Below are 14,591 nucleotides of genomic sequence, written 5' to 3' on the forward strand. Positions count from 1 at the left end.
CTGCAGTGACGTTCCCAGCAAGGGCAAGAATTGTAGGTTCAAAATTAACCAATAAATGGACTAAACCATTTCTGTCTAAGGAGAGAGAGAGGGAGAGATGGTGTGAGAGAGGCACAGGCACAGTCATGGACTGCGGCGGAGAAAGAGGGAGAAGGAGATAGAGGGAGAGAGAGAAAGAGATGGAGAGAGACAGACATGAGAGGCAGAGACAGATAGAGGATGAGACAAGATGTAACAGTCAGTAACAATCCTCATTATCTGCTCAATCCTGTATTGGGAGTTTAGTGTGAATGTTTTACGTGTGAATGTTGGATCAGTGTTTGATATTTTCACACTGCAGTGACCTTCCCAACAAGGCAGGTTTAGAATGGAAGAGCAGGGAGGATACGCTGAAACTGTATAACCCATTGGTTCGACCACAACTCAAGTACTGTGTGCAGTTCTGGTCACATCATTACAGAAAGGATGCAATTGCACTAGAGAGGGTACGGAGGAGATTTGCGAGGATGTTGCCAGAACTGGAAAATGCAGCTATGAGGGAAGATTGGATCGGCTGGGGTTGTTCTCCTTGGAACAGAGAAGGCTGAGGGGAGATCTGACTGAAATGTGAAGGGCGTGGATAGAATGGAGGTGAAGGATCTATTCACCTTCGCAGAGAGCTCAGTGACGAAGGGGCATAGAATTAAAGTGATTGGTAGAAAGCTTAGAAGGGAGATGAGGAAAATATTTTTCACCCAGAGGGTGGTGAGGGTCTGGAACAGACGGTCTGAAAGGGGAGTTGAGGCGGAAACCCTCAAGTCATTCAAAAGGAGTCTGGACATGCACCTCAAGTGCCGGAATCTGCAGGGCTACGGAACAAAGGGTGGCAGGTGGGATTAGAGTAGGAGGATCGTTTTTCGGCTGGCACATACACGATGAGCCAAGTGGCCTCTTTCCGTGCTTTAGATTTTCTGTGATTCTAAAGGAAAGAATTACAGGTTCTAAATTAACAAAGACATGTCTGAAAGCATTGCTGTCCTGGGACAGGGAGAGGAAGGGAGAGATGAAAAGAGAGAGAGAGAGAGTGAGGCAGAGAAAGAGGGGAGGGAGAGACAGAGAGAGGGAGAGACAAAGAGAGGGGGAAGACACAGACCGAGAGATATGGGGGAGACAGAGACAGAGCGAGAGGGAGAAACAGAGGAAGAGAAGGAGGGAGAGACAGAGGCAGTGGAAATCGAGACAGGGGAGACAGAGACAGCGAGGGAGGGAAAGAAAGACAGAAAGGGAGCGGCAGAGAGAGAGAGGGAGGGAGAGGGGGAGGGACAGAGGGAGAGGGAAAGACAGACAGAGGGACAGATGGAGACGAAGGGGCAGAGAGAGAGGGGAGAAAGTGACAGAGGGAGAGAGAAAAAAAGAGACAAAGAAGGAGGGAGAGACAGAAACAAGGGAGATAGAGACAAGGGAGACAGAGGGGAGGGATATTCAAACAGAGAGGGAGTGGCAGAGAGAGGGATAGAGCGGTAGAGGGAGAGAGGGAGGGACAGAGGGAGAGGGAAAGACAGACAGAGGGACAGAGGGAGACGGAGAGACAGATGGAGAGGAAAGACAGAGACAGAGAGAACGATTGGGAGAGACAGAGACTGGGGGAGACAGGGGTAGAGGGAGAGTCCGAGACAAAGAGAGAGAGGGGAGAGATGGGGATTGGCAGAGAGAGGGGCAGCGAAAGAAGGAGAGACCAAGAGAGAGCGAGGCAGAGCAAGAGAGACGGATTCAGGGACAGAGGGAGGGACAGAGGGAGTGATAGAGGGAGGAACAGAAAGAGGGACAGAGAGAGACCGAGAGAGAGAGACAGGGCAAGTAGAGAGAGAGCGAAAGAGAGAGAGTAAAGATAGAAACATGGAGAGAGACAGAGATAGAGAGTGGGGAGACTACCACAGCAACTTTAGGACAGTTATTTTAACTTCGGTGGTGGAAAACATCTAGAAAAAATAATTCGGATGAACATCAATAGTCACATGGACAAATGTGAGTTAATTAAGGAAAGGCAGTATGGATTTCTACAGGGAAAGTCATGTTTAACGAACTGGGTGGAGTTTTTTGAGGAGGTAACTGAGAGAGTTGATGAGGACAATGTTTAGTTTAGTTTAGTTTAGAGATACAGCACTGAAACAGGCCCTTCGGCCCACCGAGTCTGTGCCGACCATCAACCACCCATTTATACTAATCCTACACTAATTCCATATTCTTACCACATCCCCACTTGTCCCTATATTTCCCTACCACCTACCTATACTAGGGGCAATTGCTAATGGCCAATTTACCTATCAACCTGCAAGTCTTTGGTGTGTGGGAGGAAACCGGAGCACCCGGAGGAAACCCACGCAGACACAGGGAGAACTGGCAAACTCCACACAGGCAGTACCCAGAATTGAACCCGGGTCGCTGGAGCTGTGAGGCTGCGGTGCTAAACACTGCGCTACTGTGCCGCCCCTTTCAACAACACCCAATGTTGTTGATGTGGTGGACATGGATTTTCAAAAGGCGTTTGATACAGTGCCACACAACAGTCTTGTGAGCAAGCTTGGAGCTCATAGAATAAATACTACGGTAGCAACATGGATACGGAATTGGCTGAGTGACAGGAAATGAAGAGTAGTGGTTAATGGATGTTTTTCAGGCTGGAGGAAGGTTTGTAGTGGAGTTCCCCATGGGGTCAGTGTTGGGACCCTTGAGTTTCTTGATCTATATTAATGACCGAGAACTCGGTTTTCAGGGTACAATTTCAAAGTTTGCAGATGATACGAAACGTGGAAGCATTGTGAACTTTGAGGAGAATAGTGACGAATTTCAAAAGGACATCGTCAAGTTGGTGGAATGGGCAGACAGGTGGCAGATGACAGTCAATGCATAGAAATGTGAAGTGATTCATTTTAGTAGGAAGAACATGCAGTGACAATATCGAAAAAGGGAACAATTCCAAAGGAGGAGCAGGAGCAGAGGGACCTGGGTGTATATGAGCAGAAGTCATTGAAAGTGGTAGGACAGGTTGAGAGAGCGGTTAATAAAGCGTACAGTATCCTGGGAGTTATTAATAGGGGCATAGAGCACAAGAGCAAGGAGGTTTTGTAAAATTTGTATAAGACACAAGTTCATCCTCAGCTGGAGTATTGCGTCCATTTCTGAGTGTCACACTTTAGGAAAGATGTGAGGGTATTGGAGGGAGTACAGAAGAGATTCACGAGAATGGTTCCAGGGATCAGGAATTTCAGTTATGAAGATAGATTGGAGAAGTTAGGACTGTTTTCCTTGGAGAAGAGAAGGCTGAGAGGTGATTTGATAGAGGTATTCAAAATCATGAGGGATCTGGACAGAGTAGATCGGGAGAAACTGTTCCCACTTGTGAAAGTTATTGAACGAGATGACACAGACAGAAAATATTTGGTAAGAGAAGCAAAAGTGACATGGAGAAAAACCTTTTCATGCAGTGAGTTGTTAATGTCTGGAATGCGCTGCCTGAGAACGTGGTGGAGGCAAATTTAATTGAAGCATTCAGAAGGGAATTAGACAGTGATACGAAAAGGAAGAATGTGCAGGGTTATGAAGAGAAGGCGAGGTAATGGAACTGAGAGAATTGCACTCTCGGAAAACCAGTGCAGACAAGATGGCCCGAATGGCCTCCTTAAGCACTGCAACGACTCTGAGACAGAGGCAGAGAAAGGGATAGAAGGAGAGAGAGAGAGAGAGAGAGCATGTGAGAGTGACAGAGACAGAGAAGGTGAAACAGAGAGAGGGACTGGCAGCGGCAAAGTGAGAGAGGGAGAGGCAGAGAGACAGACAGACAGACAGAGGAAGACAGAGAGACAGAGACAGAGACATAGAAAGAGAGGGAAACAGAGAGAGGGAGAGGCAGCGGAAAAGTGAGAGAAGGAGAAGCAGAGAGAGAGAGAGAGAGAGACAGACAGAGGGAGACAGAGAGACAGAGACAGAGACATAGAAAGAGAGGGAGACAGAGAGAGGGAGAGGCAGCGGCAAAGTTAGAGAAGGAGAAGCAGAGAGAGAGAGACAGACAGACAGACAGACAGAGGGAGACAGAGAGACAGAGATATATATAGAGAGAGGGAGACAGAGATAGAGAAAGAGAGAGAGAGAGCGAGATAACGACAGATAGGGAGTTAGAGAAGGAGACAGAGTGGGAGGGAGAGATTATCTGAGGGAAAAACAGAGTTAAGTATTGAGACAGATAAGAGGGACAGAGAGAAGGAGAGACAGTGAGAGAGAGAGGGAGAAAGAGAGTCAGAGACAGAAAGAGAGAAGGAGGCAGTGAAAGGGAGATGGAGAGAGAGAGAGATCACATGGTGGAGATACACTAATAAGAGAACCACACAGAGACACTCCTTGCGGAGATACTATAATAACAGACCCACTCAGTCACTCTGCCTGTGGATATACTAAAAAACAGAACCACTCAGTCACTCTCCCTGTGGAGATAATATAATAACAGACGCATTCAGTCACTCTTCTTGTGGAAATACTGTGATAAAACACACAATCGGTGAATCTCGACGTGGAGATTTAGATTTTAGATTTATAGATACAGCACTGAAACAGGCCCATCGGCCCACCGAGTCTGTGCCGACCATTAACCACCCATTTATACTAATCCTACACTAATCCCATATTGCTACCACATCCTCACTGTCCCTATATTCCCCGACCACTTACCTATACTAGGGGCAATACATAATGGCCAATTGACCTATCAAACTGCAAGCCTTTTGACTGTGGGAGGAAACCGGAGCACCCGGAGGAAACCCACGCAGACACAGGGAGAACTTGCAAACTCCACACAGGCAGTACCCAGAATTGAACCCGGGTCGCTGAAGCTGTGAGGCTGTGGTGCCAACCACTGCGCCACAGTGCCGCCCATACATTCAGAACAGACCCACTATGTCATTCACCCTGTCGAGATACTGTAATAACAGATCCATTCAGTGAGTCTCCCTGTGGAGATTCTATAATAACAGCCCCACTCAGTGACTCTCCCAGTGGAGATACGAGAATAACAGACACAACCTTTCACTCTCCCTGTTGAGATAGTATAATGCCAGAAAGACTCAGTGAAGCCCCCACTGGAGAAACTACAATAACAGACTCACTCAGTGACTCCCCCTGTGGAGATACTATAACAACAGGCCAACTCAGTGATTCTCCCTGTCGAAATAATTTACCTTCAGACCCACTCAGTGGCTCTGCCGATGGAAATACGATAATAACAGAACCAATCAGTGACTCGCCCTTGAGAGACATTATAATATCAGACCCACTCAGAGACTCTCCCTGTGGAGATCCTACAACAACAGACCAACTCAGTGAAACTCCCTGTTGAGATATTACAACAGACACACTCGGCAACTCTCCATGAGGAAATCCTATAATAACAGACCCACTCAGTGACTCTCCCTGTGGAGATACTATAATAACAGACGTAATAAGTGACTCTCACTGTGGAGATAATACAATAACAGACCCACTCCGTGACTCTCCCTGTGATGATACTATAATAACGAACCCACTCAGTGGCTCTCCCTGTGGAGATTCTTTAACAACAGACTCACGCAGTGACTCTCCCTGTAGAAATACTATCATTACAGACCCACTCACTGTCTCGCACTGTGGAGATACAATAATAACAGAACCACTCAGTGACTCGCCCTGAGGCTAAACGACAACAACAGACCGATTCAGTGACTCTCTCTCTGTGGAGATACACTAATAACAGACCCACTCATTGAAATTCCTTGTGGAGATACTATAATAACAGACCCACTCAGTGACTCCCCCTGTGGAGATACTATAATAACAGACCCACTCAGTCACTATCCCTGTGCAGATATTATAGTAACAGACCCACTCTGTGATTCACCCTTTGGAGACACTATAATAACAGACCCACTCAGTGACTCTCCCTGAGGAAATGCTGTAACAACGGACCCACTCAGTGACTCTCCCTGTGGAGATACTATAATAACAGACCCACTCAGTCACTCTCCCTGTGGAGATAATATAATAACAGACCCACTCAGTCACTATCCCTGTGCAGATATTATAGTAACAGACCCACTGTGTGATTCACCCTTTGGAGACACTATAATAACAGACCCACTCAGTGACTCTCCCTGAGGAAATACTGTAACAACGGACCCACTCAGTGACTCTCTCTATGGAGATACTATAATGACAGATCCACTCAGTGACTCTCCCTTTGGAGATAGTAGAATAACAGACACACTCAGTGACTCTCCCTGTGGAGATACTATAACAAAAGACCCACTCAGAGATTCTGCCTGTGGAGATACTATAATAACAGACCCACTCAGTGACTCTCGCTGTGGAAATACTATAATAACAGACCCACTCAGTGACTCTCCCTGTGGAGATACGATAATAACAGACGCACTCAGTGACTCTCCCTTTGGAGATACGATAAAATCGGACCCAATCAGTGACTCTCCCTGTGGAGATACTATAATAACAGACCCACTCAGTGACTCTCTCTGTGGAGATCTATAATAACAGACCCACTCAGTGACTCTCCCAGTGGAGATTCTAGAATAACAGACACAATCATTCACTCTCTCTGTTAAGATAGTATAATGCCAGAGAGACTCAGTGAAGCACCCACTGGAGAAACTATAATAACAGTCTCACTCAATGACTCTCCCTGTGTAGATACTATAACAAAAGACCCACTCAGAGATTCTCCCTGTGAAGATACTATAATAACAGACTCACGCAGTGACTCTCCCTGTGGATTACTATAAGAACAGACCCACTCGGTGGCTCTCCCTGTCGAGATGCTATAATAACAGACTCACTCAGTGACTCTCCCTGTGGAGATCTATAATAACAGACCCACTCAGTCACTATCCATGTGCAGATATTATAGTAACAGACCCACTCTGTGATTCACCCTTTGGAGACACTATAATAACAGACCCACTCAGTGACTCTCCCTGAGGAAATGCTGTAACAACGGACCCACTCAGTGACTCTCCCTGTGGAGATACTATAATAACAGACCCACTCAGTCACTCTCCCTGTGGAGATAATATAATAACAGACCCACTCAGTCACTATCCCTGTGCAGATATTATAGTAACAGACCCACTGTGTGATTCACCCTTTGGAGACACTATAATAACAGACCCACTCAGTGACTCTCCCTGAGGAAATGCTGTAACAACGGACCCACTCAGTGACTCTCCCTGTGGAGATACTATAATAACAGACCCACTCAGTCACTCTCCCTGTGGAGATAATATAATAACAGACCCACTCAGTCACTATCCCTGTGCAGATTTTATAGTAACAGACCCACTGTGTGATTCACCCTTTGGAGACACTATAATAACAGACCCACTCAGTGACTCTCCCTGAGGAAATACTGTAACAACGGACCCACTCAGTGACTCTCTCTATGGAGATACTATAATGACAGATCCACTCAGTGACTCTCCCTTTGGAGATAGTAGAATAACAGACACACTCAGTGACTCTCCCTATGGATTACTATAAGAACAGACCCACTCGGTGGCTCTCCCTGTCGAGATGCTATAATAACAGACTCACTCAGTGACTCTCCCTGTGGAGATCTATAATAACAGACCCACTCAGTGACGCTCCCAGTGGAGATACTAGAATAACAGACACAATCATTCACTCGCCCTCTGGAGATAGTATAATACAAGAGACACTCAGTGACTCTCCCTGTGGAGATATTATAATAACAGACCCACTCAGTAACGCTCCCTGTGGAGAAACAATGATAGCATACTCACTCAGTGACTCTCCCTGTGGAGATACTTTGACAACAGATCTACTCAGACAATCCCGCTGTGGAGATATTACAGTAACAGACACACACAGTGATTCGCCCATTGGGGACACTATAATAACAGACCCACTTTCTGACTCTCCCTGTGGAAATCCTATAATTGCAGACCCATTCAGTGACTCTCCCTGTGGAGATATTATAGTAACAGAGCAATCAGTGATTCGCCCATTGGAGACACTATAATAAAAGACCCACTCACTGACTCTCCCTGTGGAAATAGTTAACAACAGACCCACTCAGTGACTCTTCCTGTGGAGATACGATAAAAACATAACCAATCAGTGACTCTCGCTGTGGAGATAATATCATAACAGTCCCACTCCGTGACTCTCCCTGTGGAGATACTATAATAACGGACCCACTCAGTGACTCTCCCTGTGGGGATATTATAATAACAGACCCACTCAGTGACTCTCCCTGTGGGGATATTATAACAACAGACCCAGTCATTGACTCTCCCTGTGCAGATACTATAATAACAGACACACTCAGTGACTCTCCCTGTGGAGATACGAGAAAAACAGACCCAATCAGTGACTCTCGCTGTGGAGATACTATAATAACAGACCCACTCAATGATTCTCCCTTTGGAGATACGATAAAAACAGACCCAATCAGCGACTCCCGCTGTGGAGATACTATAATAACGGACCCACTCAGTGACTCTCCCTGTGGAGATACTATAATAACAGACCCACTCGGTGACTCTCCCTGTGGAGATGCGATAATAACAGACCCAATCAGTGACTCTCCCTGTAGAGATACTATGAAAACAGACCCAATCAGTGACTCTCCCTGTGGATATGTGGAAATGAGCAGAACGGCATGGAACTATGCTTGATGGGAAATATAGCCAAGTTAGGAATAGTACCTTTGCTGAGCTTTGATAGTATGATTTAAAGTTGCAGAAACCGCAATGAAATAGTTAAAGTAATGGCTGAGAGTGTGAGATTGTATTACAAGGACATATTTTCCTTTATGCTCTGATTGTGTATCTCTGCAGAAACAGTGATAACAGAACGCAGCTTGTAGCTAATATACAAGTTGAAAGTATAGCCACATATTGTTACAAAATGGAGTATTTACCCAAGGCATTTTTTTTTTAGAGATACAACACTGAAACAGGCCCTTCGGCCCACCGAGTCTGTGCCGAACATCAACCACCCATTTATACTAATCCTACACTAATCCCATATTCCGACCAAACATCCCCACCTGTCCCTACATTTCCCTACCACCGACCTATACTAGTGGCAATTTATAATGGCCAATTTACCTATCAAACCTGCAAGTCTTTTGGCTTGTGGGAGGAAACCGCAGCACCTGGAGAAAACCCACGCAGACACAGGGAGAACTTGCAAACTCCACACAGGCAGTACCCGGAATCGAACCCGGGTCCCTGGAGCTGTGAGGCTGCGGTGCTAACCACTGCGCCACTGTGCCGCCCGTTAAGTGGGACAAGTTAGTTAGCTGGCAGTCTTGAGCCTGGTACTGCTCAGCACCGACAATCCGCCTGACAAAACAGGGCCCCTCTTATCACTGTACGACCGCTGCTTGGTGTAACTGCAGATTGCACGAAGCACTCAGGAATGCAAACTTGATAGAGATAGCAAGATGCGCCGCAATTAACTGACACAATGTCGGGACAGGACTCATGATGAAGTAGGGAGTGAGACCAGAATGTTTATTGATGATTCCTATGCTCTTGCTCGTTATCTTGCTTGACTGCTTCCTCTTATCTTGCTGGTGTAAAACAACATTATGTTAGTAACAAGTATGTGTGGAGAATGGAGTTTATGTTTAACCTCAATAACAGATGTACTGCATGTTACCACGTGGGTGAAGTTGAATTGTACCCACTGATTGGTTAAGCAAGGAGGTGTAGAATGAATCTTAATGGATAAACTGTTGTATCTGTATCACGAACGGACACTTACTCTGGTGGTCCCGACAGACTCTGTTGGAGTCAGTGCCGCTGTTTTCAGAGTAAGTCCGCCGGCGACTGTGCAAATAAAGTAATTGATTTTACCTGCACATCCGACTCAGTATATTTACTGAACCAGACTGAGGGCAAAAAGAACTCAGATTAACATTTTGGTGTCAGAAGTGAGATCTCAACAGACGACCGCCGATCATCAGCGAAATCAGAATCAGACTAGTCTTGGATGGAGAGAGTGGAAATGGGCCCCCGATGTGAGTAGTTGATGACCACGTCGGTTTTCCTCTGTCTCGTAGTCTGATAAAAGTTTGATCACTCGCTTATGGTCAGGTAAAATCGTCTGGACGAGATCAACGAACAGTCTGGCGGATTAGAGAGACAAGGATCAGTCGATGTTGGTACGACTGAGGGGAATGAGGTTAAAGTTTCGCTCAGTTATTTTAGGTCAAGTTACCCGGCTGGGAACTGATATCGTTAAGTCAGGTTACCCGGCGGGGAATTGAGGTGTTATTTTAGGTCAGGTTCAGTCGTTTAGTTTAGACTACGAGTGAGGTCGGGGCTCCGGCCCTGAGGGTTAAGTTTAAGTTTTTTTCGGGGCGGCGACCTTGTGATTTAAGTTTTTTTGGGGGCGGAGACCCTGTGGTTAAATTTTTTTGGGGGGGACCTGAGGTTTTATTTTTAACGTTTGAATAAGGTAAATTGTCAGTAACTGTTTAGACAATAATTTGTAAGTAATTGTAACTGTTTAGATAATAATTTGTAAGTAATTTTAACTCTTGGACTGTAGGGGTGAACAACGCAGTTCAAGAATAGTTTGTGATAATAATTTGTGATAATGGGAAACTGTTTATACAATACAAGTGATCCATCCTGTCCATTACAAGTACTGTGTGATAAATATCCGGAATAAAGGAAAGACTTCAGACAATTATCGGCAGCCTTAAATAAGAAATTAGGAGACCAATGGCCCTTAGGGGGGACAGAAGACTTGGAAGTAACTAAAACAACCCAAGAAAAAATCTCGAAACAAAATAAAGGCAATAGGGCCAACGAATTAATTGGATTATGGAGACAATATTCTCAGGAGGAAAAAATATAACCCTCCTATCAAGTTGGCAAGAAAACGCCCTTAAATTAGGAATACCAATTAGTGAAGGGGGAAACCAAAGGACTCTAAAAATTCTGTTGATCACAACATTAACTGCGCCTGTTCGTCTCCTTGTGTGTGGTTCGTCCTTTGTGTTACTGTGTCCATTCGTTTTCTTGTGTCTTGTTCGTTTTCTTTCGTTTTAATGCTGCTTGATTCAAAGAAAAGAACTGGGGTTTGAGAAAGTAGAAGGAAGAATGGGCTTGACGGCTTGTAAGGAGGAAGGGTTGCCACCGGGGACAAGTAATCCGTGTCCTCTGGAGAAAGGCGACCCACGTCCGTTTGCCCACTCGAGAAAAACGCAGAAGCGCCATGGTAAAATATGTGTTTTTAAAGATAGGTATGTTTTACAGTGAAAACAAGTTACTGTGTCTTTGATTTGAATGTAAGAATGTTGGAAGCTTCCGCGAATGAATTGAATGTCTGGGATGTACAGCTTATGTTATGTAGAACTGACTGTCGTTAACTCTTTGTTCTCTGGCTTTAATGTTGAAAGCATGAGTCTATTAAGTTGTGTGGAATTGAATGAGTGTGAAAAGTGATTGTTCAGTGTGTTCATTTCTATTTAGAGTTGTGTACCCAGGAATGGGATATAAAATTGAATTATATTTTAAGTTAAAGTTTTATTTTTTTTTTAAGTTGGTTTTGCAACTGTGAAAAGGCAATGAACAATTTTCTCAGAGATAAGCTTCAGCCTTGAAGGTCTGAAGATGTTTGGCAGAAATCCAATTTGAAGTTTACCACTCCTGCTTTAATTGGAGCTCCAGTTTAAAATCTCGTCTGTTTTTTTGGAGTTTAAATTGCAGACATGTTTACTGACTGTTTTTAAGCAGCAAATGTAAAAAAATTGGATATTGGTTTCAGGGAGAGAAGGATAAACAAAGGAGATATAGGAAAGATTCTGTCTGTTTAATGTTTGTTTAAGAAGCTGGTGTTAAATATTTTGTGCTAAGAATGTTAAATAACTTTTTCTTTCGTTTTTGATTTTATTACAGTCATTTGAAAGACGCCTGAAGAACAAGAAAATGACGGAATTTAGGTATCTTTTAAAATAAGCACGTGCTATTCTGTTCTGTGTGTAGTTAATGAGTATTATAAGTTAATAAGTCTGAATTGAATTAATACTGTTACGGTTAACTGACCTGCTTAAGTTGAAGAACTGGAAAGTTCATTTGTTGCCACAATGAACTTTCAAGTTTATTATGTCATGTTTTGGAGGAGTCTTCAGTTCCGGACAGAGGACTCACTCATATAACATTGTCAGCTTTGATTTTAAATATTATTGCAGTGAATTGGAATTTGGAATCATCTTTGTTAAAAAAATAATAATAATCCTCATCTTATAAAAGATGAAAAAAATAAGTTTGGATACAATTGGAGTTTAATCTAAAATTCCTGATGGAGATGGTTTCCTTTGAAGTTGATAATGTTACTAGAGATTTTGTTGTTTAAAAATCCTACGGATAAAAAAAAACATTTAAAATGGAGTTTAGTTCTTTTCCATTAAAACAAAAGGGTTACGTAAAGCGACGCAGCGGAGAATGCTTTGCTCCGCCCCCTTGGAGACCAGCAAGAAATTAACCCTGCTGCAACTATCTTTATCAATGAGACAAAGTGCTTGAGGAGGAGAGATAGTTGCAAGCACTTCTGTCTTTAATGTATAAAAAGTACAACCAAGTCTGGGCGGAAGAAATTGGAATCGATAAACAAAATTTAATTGATATGAGTGGTTGTTTAAATAATTCAAAGGGAAATTTACTGTTATTTGAATTTGGAATAATCTGAGATGTCGAAAATCCAGTTTAATTTGGCAAGTTATTTAAGGAATTAAAATGTCATCCAAGGTTAAAAAAAACATAAACAATATACACTAATGTTTGGAATCAAATGGAAATGTTTGATTTCTGTTTTAAGGTATTATGAATATTAATTGTAAATGTTCTCCAGGGCTCAAAATGAAACAGAATTATAATTAATGGGAATTGGCAATCAGATCTGGCTGATGGAAGTGCTAATAATGGAATGCTGGGGATAAGCAAATAGTGAAATAAACAGCTAATTTCCAAGAAGCCTCGAATTTTCCAGTGACAGTCGGGAAAGTGTAGATAAGACTAGCAATTGATAGTTTTCTCTTGGAGATATGAGTTTTTAAGAGAGCTACATTTGAAAGTCTGGCCATAACCTGAGACATCAGGACCCTGCAGGGGGAGGTAAGCAATGATCTCAGACAGACACCACCAGCGGCCCCCCCCCCCTTTTTCCACCGCTAATATTTGATATTTTGATAAGATCACCGGAGAGTTCAGAATATGTGGCATGACAGTTGAATGCCAGTGTAAGTGTGCAGATGTGATTTGTTATTTGGAAAGCAGCGGAAGCAATTGTGGCATTTTCAACTTCAAAGGAGAGCAACCCTAAGGATACCAAAAGGATAAAAAAAAAGATTAAAATGCAGTGTGGGGTTTTTTTTTCGATCAGACAGAAAAAGGTTTTATAAAGTGTCACAGCTGAGACCATTTTGTTCCACCCCTTGAAAAAAAACCTCCTCTGCAGCTACTGTTTTTCCATTTAACCCACCACAAAATTTTACATTGCTGAGAATAAAATCTATACATATTGGACATTGTTAAATTTTAAATTTCCAAATTGACAGATGTAAGTGGAAAAATTAACCCATTGGGCTCAGGGGCAGAGCCACAATAGATTCTTTGTGGGTTGTTTTTAAGCAGGTGACGGCAGACCATGTGAGAATTAATGCCACAGCAAGAGATCCAGCAGCTTTGAGAATTTAAGACCTTAATTGCAGACATAAAATATCACAGCATCTTTATCAATGAGACAATTTTCAGCATTTGCAGTATTTTGCTTTCATTTTAGTGGACAATGTAATCTACTAGGTGTGTCAGATTTTGACAGCAAAGGCCCTCCAGGGACCTTTTGTGTCAAAATCATATAGGGGTATGCAAGGGAAGGAGCCAGCAATCAAAATTTATTAAACAAGCTCCAATTACCACAATTACCCCCCGCATTTTAATTACTAACGAATGAGGTTATGACCCAACAGCCACAAGTGACTGGTCTCCCTTGCCCGGCCTTGACTACAGGACCAGAAAATGGACTTGCGATAATAAAAACTAATAAAATGTTATATGATAATATAAAGCTTGAGTTGGTCCCGGTAATATTGAATATCTCAGATATCCAGCTACCTGGCTGGTGCCCTGAGAAGACCCAAGAGTTGTACAAGGTATTACTGTAACAATTGCTGAGACAGGAATTTGGAAATGAGGGAATAATGGTTGTATTGATAGGCATTTGGATTATTATTAGATGGGTTACTAACTGGGCAAGGATTGTGGGGAACGAAACCCGAGCACGACGGGACCATATAGATAATTTCGAAAGAGCAGAGATGATAAGAATATAAATTAACTCCTGGATTCCCCAAAATATGTTCGGTCCCCACAGGTCGACATGTGTCCCTCATCGGGGGATACTCACAACATGGACATGCACTAACACCTGGTGACTACCAGGGCAGTATGTTTAAATTACAGATATAACCACTAGTGGCGAATGGGAATGAACCAGACTGCAGTGGCTGTGGGGCCTGATGCTACTATCCGGAGAGG

The sequence above is a fragment of the Heterodontus francisci genome, unplaced genomic scaffold, assembly GCF_036365525.1.
Source record: "Heterodontus francisci isolate sHetFra1 unplaced genomic scaffold, sHetFra1.hap1 HAP1_SCAFFOLD_49_2, whole genome shotgun sequence".
NCBI lineage: Eukaryota > Metazoa > Chordata > Chondrichthyes > Heterodontiformes > Heterodontidae > Heterodontus > Heterodontus francisci.